This window comes from Neofelis nebulosa, chromosome 7 (genome assembly GCF_028018385.1).
Source record: "Neofelis nebulosa isolate mNeoNeb1 chromosome 7, mNeoNeb1.pri, whole genome shotgun sequence".
Taxonomy (NCBI): Eukaryota; Metazoa; Chordata; class Mammalia; order Carnivora; family Felidae; genus Neofelis; species Neofelis nebulosa.
This window is the reverse complement of record NC_080788.1, coordinates 44,852,017-44,867,707: the sequence shown is the minus strand read 5'-3', so window position 1 is coordinate 44,867,707 and position 15,691 is coordinate 44,852,017. Positions and strand designations below refer to the sequence as shown.

Here is a 15,691-nt window from a genome sequence, read left to right as displayed (position 1 = left end):
TTTCTTTTTGCTTGCCTTTTTTCCCCCTTCTGCTCTCGCCCAACGCCCAGTCATCTTATAATCCATTAAAGCCCGTATACCAATTCTGTCTCTTTTCCAAGACAAGACCTGCCAACTTGAAAAACAAAAATGAACCTCCCCTAACTTTGGCATGTTTCTCCAAGCCTCAACTAACCCTGGGCAGAAACTGGTGGATGTGCGCCCAGTTGAAGCCTGAGGTTAGAGCCATAATTTTTACCTGCTTTAGCGAACAGTCTCCTGGTATGTTCTTGAATTCTCATCCTTGGTATACTGCAGGCCTGGGCATTAGCAAACCCAGCAGACTGGTATTCTCTGCCACTTGGCAGAGCAAGTTATCTGTCCTGAGAAGCTGAGATGTGAGACGCTTCTGCTCCCATAAGAATCCCTCTCTGTCTCTCTGATTTACCCTGTTCCCGGTGGTAAAGTATTTTCTGCAAACATGAAATTAGTTTATATTTTAAGGGCTTTGGAATGACTAATTTCGACTAAGTTAAGCAGGGCAGAGTAGTGACTCCCAAGTGACTCGATCTGTGATTCTTGGGAAGAGTTTAATGGACATTTTATTTTCGTTCAGGGTGACCTCACCAATCATTGTGCAAAATGCCCTCTCTTTGTTGTTTTCTTTCCCCTTAAAACAAAATAACCACAATTTTCTAGACATTTCCGAGGGAAGAAAACTCTAATTGCATTTTACTTATCTTTAAGGCCACTGTTCAGGAATTAAAAAAAAAAAAACAAAAAACTTCTATTTTAAAATTAAAAGTGTAGGTGAAGGTGATTGTATCTTTCCAAAGTCAGTAAAACAAATGTGTTGCATAAGTCATTTCAATTCAATTAAGAGAAACAGGTCAGATGCTAAAATATTAGTAAAATCAATTATGAGTAATAGGTCTCCTGTTAACATGTATCACTACAACTGTCTCTCATAATTTTTGAATAAATTTACATTTGTTTCATATTCTCTGTGAGCCTGTAATGTACGTGTGTGTCACTGACCATAAAACCTTCTCCATTTCCCCTTCTTTGTTACATTTGCTCGGGTATGCCTCGGACTAATGCTGACTTACAGAAGGTTTTTCCCAGAGGAGAGAAAGTCAGCTGGTAAGTTGGAAGGAGCTGTGGAATCAGGTGTATCTAACTTAGAATCTTGTCCCATCGCTTGTCACTTTGGCAGGGGGCTTCCTCCCTCTGAGCCTTGGTTTCCTCATCTGTACATGAGGGTAACAGTACCGTCCCCACAGGGCTGTCGTATGATTTAAGGCCCGCCACACTGCCAGGCACATGGTGTTCAAGCAATGTCTCTTTCTGATCTCCTTTGAAAATCCTAAAAATGATTAATATCTGAGAGAGGATAATAATCGTAACATTTTGGATTTGATGTCTTGTTTTGTGTGACGATTAGGGTCACCAAAGTCCCCTGAAAAAGTAATGTCACCCTTTATCTTTACTGTTTATTAAAGGGAGACCCTCAGATTCCATGTAGATAACTCACGCGGAGGCACAACGATGGGGTAATGAATTTGCTGCTGGGACCTCAGTAAGCCTGTCCTTCAGACCAAACAGGTGATGTCTGATGTGGAGAAATCGTGCAGGGAAAAAGAAAAAAGAATACAACATTGGATCTATACTGTAATTACAAAAACACAAAAGTGACATGTATATGATAAAAGATGAGAAAAGAAAACAGGAAAATCTTTTTGGCAGATGAGTGAGAAAAATAGGTATATTGTTTTCCTCTTCTCTAAGATCCTTTTTCATTCTTAAAATGAGGTTAGACATTTAGGTGGAAACTAGAGAATTCTACGGGGATTCATCCATTTAGGTTGATGGGCTCTCTAGTCAAAAGGTAACTATCTCAGGAATGGAACTTAAATACAATTTGGCTTTAATGGAATACTTCCCTTCCAATAGCACAGAGGGAACACAAATGTTGACAGAGGTGAGGAAGAGGAAGGAAGGGCAATTTTGGAGGATGGTCACCAGCTGAGGGGGGCAGACTTGGAGAGAGTGGGCTCTAGACAGGAGCTCGAGGAGGTGGAGGTGGTGGAATAAATAGAAAAGGGAAAGTTGCAAAGGCAAGGCAAGTAATGTAGGTAGACGCATTAAGGGGTTGATTCTTTTGGGGGGGGTGTGTCTATTTGTGAAGAAAAGAGGCATCCCTCAGGTGCACTACTAAGCTCAATATCTCTCAAGAAAGCCCCAAGAAAAGTATTAAAAAGTTTGGAAGATAGCTCACTAACACCCTGGTTTATAAAGACATTGCTTCTGCCTTTGGCTCTATGAGCCTTGAGGGGAGGGGGACAGCAAGACTCGGTAGGAAGGACAAGGACACAGGGGTGTGACAGACTAGATTCAATCCCACCTCTGGGGCTCACTAGCTATGTGGGTTGTTGGGTAAGTTGCTTAACATCTAAAAACTTAGTTTCCTCAATTAATATTCATACTTCATGGTCAAGTTACCATAAGGTTTAAATGAGATTATACACACATATACACATAATTGCACACATACAAAATGACTGGAATATAGTAATCTCTCAGAGTGTACCTAATCTTGCTATAGGGAGCGGAAGAGATAAGAACTCCCATCCTAAGATAAGAAAATTAATACAGTTAAGGTTGTGGGTCCATCCAGCTTTATATACACAAGGAGGGACCAGAACAGCCTTCTCAGGGAGTCACGGTAAAGCCATGGCTGCCAAGGAAGAAGACAGCACTACCCCAAAGGCCCCCACTCTTCTTCCTAGAATGTGGTGGTGGATTAGCTGCCGTTACCCACAGTTGAAAGCCCTAACGCTCGCTCATGTTTCTTCATCTTCTGGTTCGAGCACTCGGCTGAAGTGATGGCTCTGATACCTGTGTTTTGAATCCTGTAATACCCCATGCTTGGGGTCAGGGGACACGGATAAAGGGGCATAGGGCAGCTTCTGTTCTCTACTGAGCCCTTAGACTGTTTCTAAGTCCTGAAGGTGTGCCTAACTCATCTGGGAAGCTGGTAACAGCAAAGCATAACACTGCCCCCAGTGTCTCCAACCTACAACATCTGCAATGTGAGAAAGGAGGGAAATTCTCCCCAAAGTCTCATGAGATGGGGCTCCAAGCACTTACTGGGATCAGGCAGGTAACTCTGTACCAGGGGCTCCATCAGCAACCGGGGAGGAGAAGGCTAACACCAGGATTTGAGTTTACACAGCAAACCCCACGACAGGCAATGCCTGGTAGGCAGAGGAAGAATGACAGCGCATGGTAACCAGGGTCTGGGGGAGCTGCTCTCCCCTAATCCAGCTAGCTCATAAGGAAACTGTTTATGTTTTCTGTTTGCCAAGAAAACCTTTGTGCGTTGCTGGAACCTGTTTGTCCTGAACTCCTAACAATAAACACATGGCAACCAGTTCTCCAGATGACAAGTCCTTTTGTTAATGAGCAAGGAATGACTGATGAGGCCGGGTGCTCTGAAAACCCTTAGCTGCCTGGAGTCTTGTGACTCAAGGTTGAGAGGGGGAGAGGGCTGCTTTGGAAAGAAGTCTTGTTCTCTCACTCCATCCTGCTCCTTCGCACGGGGCAGCCCATGAGCACTGTTATGGTCATGTCTCATCTGGGTAAGCTGCTTTCATCCAAAGTGCCACTGCTGTGGCAGAAAGCAAATGCAGCTCCCCAAGACGCACAAAGCTCTGTAGAAAGAGTATTAAGAGATACATACAATTTGGTAAACACATACCCACTCACATACACAAAACACTTTTCATCCCGTTTAATGTATGAGTGCACACATACATATACATGCGTGTATTTGTGGTCTGGGTATCAACGAGAACAAGGTAAATTCAACCACATGTGAATTGGTAGTGTTAAACAATTAAATAGAAGTGTTGATCAAACCCCATAAGGGTGTGTGTTTCTCCAGGCTGGTGTAATGACGTGTCTTTGGCGAGTATGAGACTAATGCCAGCACATGCACCCGCTCTCTCCTCTCACCTCGTTGTCTATTAAAATCTGTCTCCCACACTTGCCAGGCACCCTCCCAATCGCACAAGGATTGTCACTGGTTGGCAAGGATTGAGAAATTCTGACTTCTGTTTGTTGTTTTACTGGTATCTGTTGTTAACTAAAAGTTAGAAAATATCCCTTGTAGTCCTTAGAAAGGTTCAGAAAGAAATCCAGAGTTTGGAACAGCCCCAAAGGCGTGTTTAGGGGAAGTCTCAAGGAATTCCAGTGGTCAGAGAGTTTAAGAGATTCTAATCTTGGAACCAAAACAGACCCCAAATATGTCAGAACCTCGTTCCAGGAAAAGAGCTTGGAAAAGGAAGCCTGTCAGGTAAAAATAAACTGATTTTCCCTGAATAATCTTGCACTTTGCACAAATAAGAATGACCACACCTCTGTTCTATGGCTGGGGCAAATCCAGGTTCAGCCCAACTAGCTCAAAGGTTTGCTGAGTCAGTGGCAAGGTGTTAGGAAACCCCCCTGTTCCCAGCCCAGCGTCACACGTAACTCTGGAGTGGTCCTCCAGGAAAATAACTTGAAGAAGACTGGATGGCAATGCTCTTACTGTGATAGATAGGCTTCATATTAAAAAAAGATACTGCATTTTGGGGAAGACTTCCACAGTATAAAAATGCATTAAAAAACCCCAAACCTACTGGCAGCCCCATAATTTTTCCTTCCTATCTTAGCATAACTTATCAAAGGCAAAGTTTATATATATACTCCACTGGTCAATCCATTAGGAGAGGGGCTGTCGCTGTCTGGCTCAGTGGTATAGCCTCAGACCCTCACCACAGTGCTTTGCACTCAACAGGTGCCCTTTTCATTGTTCATATTTGTTGAATAAATATGTCATGCAGGGCGAGAAACTCAGTTGGTCCTCATAAGTGGACCTAATCTAAACAAAAAGAGTATACCTGGTGCCAGTGAAATTGGGGGCCTCTATTTTTATCTCCAAAATACAGAAGCAAAAGGTGAACTCTTGTACCAAGCCTTGAAGGGCAGCACAAGGCAGCAACTCAGCAAGAAGCAGGAAAGTGAGTGAGATTCCCACTCAGAGAACAGCCTGTCCACAGGCTCCCACAGAGGTATTATGGGTAGCGTTGTCATGGGCCAATTTCAATGCCTGATGCAGTTTCATAACACAGTGGATGATAAGCCATATTCATCAGGAAGAAAGAATAAAGCAAAAAATATTTATACATATATTCATACATAAAAACCTGTAACAGGGAGCTTCTTCATTGCCCAGTCTTCATAAAGTCTGCAAACCTAGTGATGGGGGTTTGCCTCCTGGAGGGCGGAAAGCCTGGCTTCCTCTAGTCCTTGACAACAGGTGCTAAGCCCAAGTGGGAACAGAGCTGTTTCAGGGGTAGTGTTCCACTGTGTTAGGGACTGAGTTGCCCCTGTGTGCATGGGGAAGACAGGGAGGCAGCTGGGACTGAGAAATGCTTTAAAAGGGTGTTGTGCTCTCGAGAGTGATAATGGGAGTCAAACTCTGGACTCTGGTTCTTAAAACTATGAAGTCACAGAGAAGTGATTGGGGCTTATAGCTGAGGACAATTTCGAATGATTATATACATATAGGACCATTAGAGGCCACAGATAAGCTGTTCAACATTCTTCCATTACCACGTATCTTTCTTTTCTTAGCCATTAACATTTACATTGGCTGGTTTTCCCCTCTTGTGTTCCTCAGGTGTGGCAGAGGTAACCAGAGACTCCAAGAATCTGATGGCAACATCATGCTCAGAAAGAGCAGTGAAGCAATGTTTGGGTAGCAGGGATAAAGCCTCTCTCAGCTTTGACCAAGGTGAAAAGACTACCAGCTCTGCTACATTCCGCGCCCCCCCCCCCCCGCTGACCCCCACCAACCCCCACACAGCCCCTCAAAACTCATGGGAGTACACACTGACATATAGCTCACACACACACACACACACACACACACACACACACACACACCTTGAAACCTGTCCTGTGTGCACTCCAGGTACCTGGCACACAGCGGTGCCCAATAAATATGTTAAATGTTGAATGACTAGATTAAAGTATTAGGAAGCAGGTGCCTACTTCATGTTGTATTTGCCCCGCCCCCCCCCCCAAGCTTCAACTCACCATAAAATTATGTGGATACAACTTTTCCCCATGTATTTACTCTCCATAAAGGAACTGTGTGATACATAGATAATATGTTCTTTATACTTTGGTGACAAAAGTAAAAACAAATGACTTTCTCATTTCAAGAGAGCAGAAAGTCATCTTTCCTGTGAGTTTTTTTTCCAAGTAATCTCTATGCCCAACATGGGGCTCAAACTCACAATCCCAAGATCAAGAGTCACATGGCCTACTAACTGAGCCAGCCAGGTGCCTGTCCTCTGAGTCTTACCTTTTAAAGACAATCTCTTCCTGAACTCCCAGAATTACTTTTTGAATGTCACTTCCCCAAATTTGCATGTTATAGGAATGGACACTTTCTTTGGAATTTTTCTCGTTTCCCCAAATCTTGCTAATCTGCTGGATTTGAAGCTCGTGTATTTTTTTTTTTTTTTGTATCTGTCCCAACACCTCCTGCTGACACATGCCCAAAGAGGCTCAGCTTAAAAAGGGAGTGGTCTTCGAAAACACAAACTAGGTGTTCCCTGTTCAAATGAAAACTTGACAGGTATTCTCACAGGGAATACTGGAACCTTTCCCTCAGCAGCTGTACAAAGGTTAAAACTTGTTCTTGGCAAACGAGTTTACACTGATGCATCCTACATGGATTGTCCCTTCTTGTGGTTCACTACACTCTAATTGCAATCATGTTGGACATAAGCTGCTTACCGTAATGTTTCATAATGAAAAGTGTACTCTCCAGAATTCAATATCCAGTAATGGCTTCTTTGATTGAAAGCATGATTATGGTAATAAAACCACTACACAAACGGACACATCTTCAATAGCTCATCTTTCTTTGGCGACAAAGGCAAGTTCTGATTCCTCCGACTGTTGGGGATTGAATTAAGTTTTGGGTACTGTCCGCAGCCATTCCAACTGCATCTGATCCATTGTGGTAGAAAATACCTTGGGGCTACAAATAGGGCCACCCATCTTCACAGCTGATGTATCATGATGATTCCTTTTGGGTGCATTCATAATCAGCAGGGTTGAGGGATAGTTGGCTTTGCTCTGTTGGCTAAAAAATTTTAATTTTAGGGGCGCCTGGGTGGCTCAGTCGGTTAAGCATCCGACTTGACTTCGGCTCAGGTCATGATCTCACGGTCCGTGAGTTCAAGCCCCGCGTCGGGCTCTGGGCTGATGGCTCAGAGCCTGGAGCCTGCTTCCGATTCTGTGTCTCCCTCTCTCTCAGCCCCTCCCCCGTTCATGCTCTGCCTCTCTCTGTCTCAAAAATAAATAAATGTTAAAAAAAAATTTTTTTTTTGGGGCGCCTGGGTGGCGCAGTCGGTTAAGCGTCCGACTTCAGCCAGGTCACGATCTCGCGGTCCGTGAGTTCGAGCCCCGCGTCAGGCTCTGGGCTGATGGCTCGGAGCCTGGAGCCTGTTTCCGATTCTGTGTCTCCCTCTCTCTCTGCCCCTCCCCCGTCATGCTCTGTCTCTCTCTGTCCCAAAAATAAATAAAAAACGTTGAAAAAAAATTAAAAAAAAATTTTTTTTTAATTTTTAATTTTATTGCATAAGAATATCGTAATATATAAGGAAACCAAGAAACTCACTCCTAACCCTGGAACCTTAAACCATTAACTGGTTTTCCTTCATCCTTGCTCTCACAGCCGTGACATCTGTCTACACACAAGTTGTCTTGCTCCCATGCTTGTCTGTATCAATGCTTCATCATAATGGATCAAGATGGCTTATAACACAAGCATTAGCCATCCTGACCACCTCACTGTGGCTCAGAAGATGGCAGGACAACCCAACTGCCCAAGATTTTAGGACTCTAGGATATTTAAGGTATGGAACCACAGACATTGCTTGAGGTACTTTCTGCAGAAGATGTGTAGCTTTGCCTGCATTTTTGGGCCTCCAGGCACAGAAAGCCATCGTCCATATAAGGCTCCTCCTGATCCTATTTATCCAAAGCGGATTCTATTCCAGAGAGTTCCATCCACCTTCTTGGGGGCCTTCCTCAACCATTCCTGCCCATAAGACTGTCCTCTGCCTTCCCTTCAACTCCAGGAGTTCCCATGGCCAGCATCTCTCAGCATCTCCCTTTGTTGCAAGAGGGTCCGTGTTTCACGCCACTGTTCCTAGAGTGAGGACTTTGCCTGAGACTTCCCTGGAGTCCCCAGGGTATCTAGAGCACAGGAAGTATTAATGGATATTTATACACTGATCTAAATAACATTGTGGATTGAGGTAACTGCCCAAAGGACAATTAAGTAAGTGAAAATAACGTAGAAAATGTGAAAGAGAAAAAAGACATTATGGTATTAGTTCAAACGAGGGCAGGGATCCACTCTCACCCGTTTATGTTACTTAACCTCTCCGCGTGTCAGTTTCCTCATGCAAAAAGTCAAAATAATAATAGTATCCGCTTCATAGGCTGTCCTGAGGACTTAATGAGTTCGTATTTGCAAAGTGCTTAGAACAGCACCAGGCACGCAGCAAACGCCACACAGGCATTTGTTACATGAAAATAAAAACTAAATAACATCACACTGCCAAACTCTACCATAGTGCCTGCCACAGGGTAGGTGATCAGTAAAGGCTGAACTCCCTACTCTGTTTTGTGACACTGGAACCAGCTAGGCCTGGGAGGGAGCGGCTTCCAGGACCGATGGGCTGGTTGGTGACAGTGCTTTCCAGGAGGTGAAGCCCTTGGGAACACAGCAAACTCCGTGCTCCACTTTAAGGGCCTTGGAAGGTACCAGGTTCTGCCACCAACTCGGTTCAGCTGGCGCACTCCCAGGGCTGCGACGTGTGGCTTTTCGGGTTAGGCAGAGGAGGAGCAGTTGCCGGGCACCCTGGCGCCCACAGGCGGTGGCTGCTGCGGTGAGGGGACAGCCCGGAGCTCCGCCCCCGGTCGGCCTCGCAGCGCGGAGTCGGCGCGGAAAGTTACTGCGTGCTAACGTGGCAGGAACCATGGAAAGCGCAGGTCTGCCAAGAGCTGAAATCCTGGGCTGTGTTTCTTAGGCTCACAGGCACGGCTCTTCTGAGAAGCTAGTCTACACACGTCCCTTGTATATAACTGTATTCTTTCAGCAGCTACTATATTTTGGGGCAGAGGGAGGAGAAAAAAAGTTGGAGGGAGTGGCAACAAGGCATGAGCCAAATCCCACGTATGATTTTTTTTGCTTGCCCTAAGATGCATGTATATTTTCATCCACTGTATTGCATACCGCTGAACTTTGCATCTGATGGATTAAAAAAACACCACCACCTAACTCTTTATCGAATTCAACTCAGCAGAGGCTTGCATTAGTCTATTTGCTCATTCCTTTTTTTTTTTCCCCAGCAAACATTTCCTGAGCACCAGTTATCTGTCAGTTACTCAAGTGGGCCCCAGGAACCCTAAAAAGCTCCTAGTCCAGTGTTGAGACAGACGGTAAATTGTTGCTATGCCACATAAAGGGCTATCACCGCGGCCTGCACAGTGGACTGCCCGGCAGAGAAATGATTTCTACCAGGTGGGAGAGCAGCCCGCACAGGCTTGCAGGGGAGTCTTGTTAGAGCAGGTCTTTGAAGAACGACTCCAGCGAGAAGGTCACCAGGTGAACGAGTGGCCTAATTAGGCTGTGATGTACATGTATCATCTTTGTCCCACACCTGCTTTTTCAAGTGAGGCTTTAAAAATACGAAACAGATTGTGGGGTGGGGAATAGCATTGTATCAACATCACATTCCCTGATTATGATCGCTCTTGCTGTGGTCATGGCAGAGAAAGACCACATTTTTAGGAAATCCACCCGGAAAAGAGGTAAAGAGAAACATTTTCTTTATCTCTTATACATATCCATACACACGTATGTGTACGTATAGATGTGTGTGTAAAAGTGATAAAGGGGCATATAGGAGTTACTTGTGCTATGCCTGTAAATCCCTGGAAGTTAAGAAATACGCCAACATACATTAACAAAAAGTTTTCAAGTATGAAAAATACTAAGTTTTAAAATTACCAAAATGACAATGCCTCTTACTACCTTTATTCTGAAAAGGAACAGCAATCATCAGAACATAATTTGGTCAGAGGGAAGCAGCTATTCTCACCCAAGGCCCTGAAGTGAAGTGACTTCTGTGGTTCTCATTTTCCCACTTTTCCCCCTGAAACCTTGAGATTTGTTTTTTTTTTTTAATTTTTTTAAAAATGTTTATTTATTTTTGAGACAGAGAGAGACAGAGCATGAACGGGGGAGGGTCAGAGAGAGGGAGACACAGAATCTGAAACAGGCTCCAGGCTCTGAGCCGTCAGCACAGAGCCCGACGCGGGGCTCAAACTCACGGACCGCGAGATCATGACCTGAGCCGAAGTCGGCCGCTTAACCGACTGAGCCACCCAGGCGCGCCGACACCTTGAGATTTGTAGGGTGACAGGGGCAGGACAGTAGTGAAGCCCAAGACAGGTGCAGTCTATGGAGGCCCTGAAAGGGGAGGGGCTAAAAGATGCTGCTTGGCTCTCTCTGCAGGAAGGACTCCTTCCCACCTCCCACCCCCCAAGAACCCAGAAGTGGTGGCACCTGGGGTGGGTAGTCACCTTAGTAAGGATTTGGGATCTGACAATTCTGTTGCAATTGCTTATGATACATTTCAAGAAGCAGAAAGCAAAATTTAATAATAATAGGAGCAGGTAACACGCTGTAACGTGGCTATCTCATTGATTCCTCATAACATTTCTATAAAGTGCATACTATTCGGATGCTCGTTTTATAGATGCAGGGACTAAAGCCTAGTTGGTCAATGGTAGAATTGGATACAAGTGCAAGTTGCCTGGCTCCGCTCTCTGGGCTCTTGCCCACACTGGTTACTATGGTATGTGCATGAGGACTATGAACTTCAAAGGCTATGGAAGAGGGAGGAAAGCAGAATGTTTAGTTGGGGTGGTGGGATTGCAGTGATGTTCACTTTTATTTTGATCTTCCATATTATTTGTGCAATAAATCGTTTAAAAATTTAAAAAAAGTCAATCCCATTGATAACTCTTTTTGTAGAAATAGTTTTTTTTTTTAAAGTTTATTTATTTTGAGAGAGAGAGTGTGATCAGAGGAGGGGCAGAGGGAGAGGGAGAGAGACAGAATCCCAAGCAGGCTCTGCACGGTCAGCACGGAGCCCAATACAGGGCTCGAATCCACAAGCCATGAGATTATGACCTGAGCTGAAGTCAGATACTTAACAGACTGAGCCACCCGGACTCCCTTGATTGATAATTCTTGACCCAGTTGATGCAGTTTTTGATATGTGTGCCTAACATAGAATATTTACCACTAAATAAATTATAGCTTTTCTGTCCCTTGGTTTCTGTATCTGAAATATGAGATGATGTTTGCTAACATTCCCGGCTAAACACTTGCTGTATGATTGATATTCTGTGTATGGTACACGTAGGGTATGGAGGGTGTGGAGACTAGGGGGTCAGAAAGGGTGGGGAGGAGAAGGATGGAGTGAGGATGAAAAACTCTTTAGAAAGGCAATTACTCACTAGTGGAATCAGACAAGATGCATGAGGTTGGGCTGGGCTTTCAACTCCTAAGGTATTATCCAACGCGAGAAGGAAACATCAGATCTGAATCAGGTCCTCTCCTCCCCTTGCCTTCCTTCTTTTTTTTTCCCTTCTCCCCCCTCCCTTCGTTCTTTCTCTGGGCTAGAGGAAGTGGTGTTTTGTCATATTTATACATTTCCTCAGAGAAGATTGGCAGAGACTCAGATCAGAGAGAATGTAAGAGGCTCGAAGGCCTGAGCACACCTGTTTTTGCATCCAGGGACTCAACGCTCCTGATATCACTTAACCCCTTTTACCAGATGCATATAACCCTTTTACCACATTTCTATTTGCTGCTTATACACAGACGATTGATAATTCACTGGAAATGCACCCACAAAAAGTGCAGAATTTGGATAACCAAAGGGACATGCTGCTAATGGCTAGAAACTACGTTGGTTGGTTCGTATTCTCTCCCCAGTCACTTTTCAGACAATCTGGATAGAAAGCAGATATTTCATTTCTGTGCATCATCCCTCTAGGTTCAAAGATTCTTTTGAGAGAGACAAGGGAAAGATGATTTAATGCTGTCAAGTGCTTTGAGATCTCAGACAAAGAAGCTCTGTAAATACCGAGAATTACTGGGCATTATCGGCCCTGGTATCAGTCCCCTCAGTATTATAAGGGCTTTGGAAAAATTAATGAAGAAATAGGTCCTGGCATACTGGCAGCAGCAATTGCTTTCTGGAAAGATTAAGAGACCCTCTACGTTGGGGAATGTAAGACTCAGTGAAATTTTTTTTTTTTTTTTTTTTTTTGCAAATGAAAATCACCAAAGATGAAAACCCATTGCAATATGAAAAGGAAAGAATTAAAGCTTTTAAAAAATCAGTCTCCAATGGGGAGAGGGCAAGCCATTGTATGGGTGCACATACCTTCCCAGGAGATGAGAAGAGAGAGACATTCAGAGGGACAGACTAGGCTTCAGAAAAAAAGCCATGCAAAAGGCTTTTGCTTTTATGTTTGTATGTGCTACAAAACTAAATCCTTTTAAGACAATAAAAATAAAAAAAACAACTATGCATTCTGTGTTGGTGAGGGTATAATCACGTATGTTATTGGTGGACGTTTAAACTGGTAAATTCTCTATGGAGGTCCACATCGCAATACTCAATGACACTACAAATCAACTTTCCCATTGTCCTAACAATTCCATGTCTGGGGATTTATCCTGCACATCTATCTGCGTGAGTGCAAACTGGTATATGTTTGAGGATATTCAATGCAGCACTGTTTGTGTTACTGAGGTCTGAAAACAACCTAAACACTGATTAGCAGGGGATTACATAGCTGCTGGTGTATCCACAAAATGTTGTGTAGCACTGTTGTTAAAAAGACTGAGGCAGCTCTGTGTGCCTTGATATGGAATTAGCTCTAGGGTGGTAGTGGGAATCTAAAAACTCAATATGCAGAACAGAGTGTGTGTGTGTGTGTGTGTGTGTGTGTGTGTGTAGATGTAACTATGTGTGTTGGGATTCATCATGCTCTTATATCCATAGAATGGATTATTTCTGGAAGGCAGCATTAGAAAGTGGTCATTGGTTAGAAGATAGGGCATACCTCTACTTTATATCCTTTTGAATACTGCATCATGTACCCATGTGACCTTTTCAAAAGATAAAGAATACTAATGTGTGTGAATACACTGATTAAATGACAAAGTAAAAATACGAACTGTGTACCATTTTCTGGGGGTGGAGCCGGGTGAGGTTTGTCTTCAGAAGCCCTTCCACGTTGGTCTCAACACCAGGCTTTCCAGCCTCTGACTTTTCCAGTTGTCTACAGCTCAATTCAGGGTGAGTGAGCCTCGTGCCTGTGGCCTAACTCTCCCTAAACCAGGACATCCTTGATCTGTACCAGATCTATCAGACAAAGGTCTTAGTATGTAGGGACCTTTGCTGTAGGACTGATAGAGAAAATGAACCCTAGGGATTAGGGCCTCCCCCCCACGCCGAGCTATGCCAAACATACTTGCTATAATTCTGACCAGGGATAATTTTGGAATTGTGTGTTTGTGTGTGTGTGTGTGTGTGTGTGTGTGTGTGTGTTTTGTTTTTGTTGTTGTTTTGGTTGTAAGGAACAACAACTCACTAAGTGAGGGGACACTTATTGAAAGGATACATGTGAAGCAATGAGAATAGCACCGTTCTCGTAGGAATCCAATAAGAATAATAAAACAACTTCAAAAATAACAATTACGGAGCACTTGGGTGCCAGCACTGTGCTAACTGCTTTGTGGCAACAAGGGACCTGATGTTGCTTCTCTGTTCTGACAGCAGCTGGCTTATTCACTACCTATTGGGCTCACTCGGTCATTTTGTGCCCCTATAACACCAGCTCCCACAGGGGCCTTTGAGGCCCTCTCCTACCTCAAGGTCCCCTCTGCTTGTCAGCTGTCTCCTAACTGCTTCCTCATCTTCAGATCTCCTGTTCAGTCCCATGAGAGAGAATTTGAGAGGTCATCCTTCCAACAGCCACTTCCTGTGGGCTGGCCATCTCATTTACCTGTGGTGAGGGCTACCAGACCTCATGGGGTTAGTCTTGTCCTATACTCACCAATTTCCTTTTTGAAGAACTGACCTTAAGCCAAGCATTGCGATACTGGGGACACAGCGCCAATAAAGCAAAGCCCTTGCTCTCCATGGATTTGCCTTCTACCTCCTTTACCTCTAGCTATGGGTGTGGCAGACATTCTGGCCTGTCCAGTTTGGAGACAATGGCCCATGATTGACCACTGAGCTCTTGCCTCAGTCCCCAAGTCACTGCCTCCTGTGGTTCTCTGCATTCATGTCCTTTCCCATTATCTATCCACCTCCAGAAACTGGGAATGTGCCTTGCCCCACTGTACTGGGGAGTCCAAGGTGACCATACAGATGGCCTCAACAGCTGGTGGAGAGTGATGGGAGGGAGGCCTGGTGGGCTCCACTCAGAGGCCCTGTGGGTCAGCTGCCGTGGGCAGTTGAGTCCTAGCTACAAACAATGAGACTGCTAACTATTGTACCATAATTTGTAGCAAATACCCAAGCTGTTATCTGCTTTTCTCTCTTTCTTCCCTTTTGTCAAAGCTAAACTGCTTGAAAGGATTGTATGCCTTGTCAAAGGTGTCAACGGCCAGAATCAATCTTTTCTAGGCTTGTCTTCCTCGTTCTTCAAACTCCTAGTGATCCTTCAAAACCTAGCTCCAAGCATTCCCCTCCCTCCTCAGTGAGTCCTTCCCTAAATTCTCAGAGGTCAGCATGCCCTCATGTGGGCTCCTTCTGTACTTGGCATGTAATTTTGTTGTTGCTGTTACCATGCTGTCCTGCCAATATTTATTTAGATATATGTTTTCTTTACTGAAGTGTAAGCTCACAGAGGCAGGGACCATGGCTTGGTAATTTGTTCATTCGTTTTTAATTTAAACAAATTATTTTGGAATAATTTCAGATTTATAGATTTATAGTACGTTTGTTACAACTAAGGAATCAACATGGCTATGTGACACTTAAGTAAATTTCATAGCTCATTCAGCTTTCACTCATTTTTCCTTAACGTCTTTTTCCTGTCCCAGGATGTCATCCATGTACCACATTACATTTAGTTGTCATGTTTCCTTAGCCTTCTCTGGTCTGTGAGAATTTCTTGAACTTTGTTTTTGATGATTTCGAGAGCTTTCAGTCATACTGAGCAGGTATGTTGTAAAATATCCCTCAGTTTGGGTTTATCTGATGTTTTTTTTTTTTTTCTCATGGCTAGATTGGGGTTTATTTATTTTTAAACACTAGCCCTGAGCTAAATACTTAGCATGTACCACCTAGTGTAGACCAGGCATTTGATTAATGGTTAGTGAACTGAATTAAATTCAAGTGCTTCTTTGGTACCTCCTATATAAACAGAACCCTGATTGATGCTTTTGGAGAGATGAAGTATGGACCTCAAGTTCTGTAAAGATCTTCCACACAGCTGAATAATAAAAGGCAACATGCAAACAAGTGTCAAATAAGTGGAACTG

At 44.0% G+C, this 15,691-nt stretch overlaps 1 protein-coding gene across 2 annotated transcripts in view; it reads right to left on the bottom strand.

Moving 5' to 3' along the window:
• Positions 1-15,691, bottom strand: part of RORA (RAR related orphan receptor A) — a 722,505-nt gene that overhangs the window by 124,750 nt on the left and 582,064 nt on the right. The window lies entirely within an intron of this gene.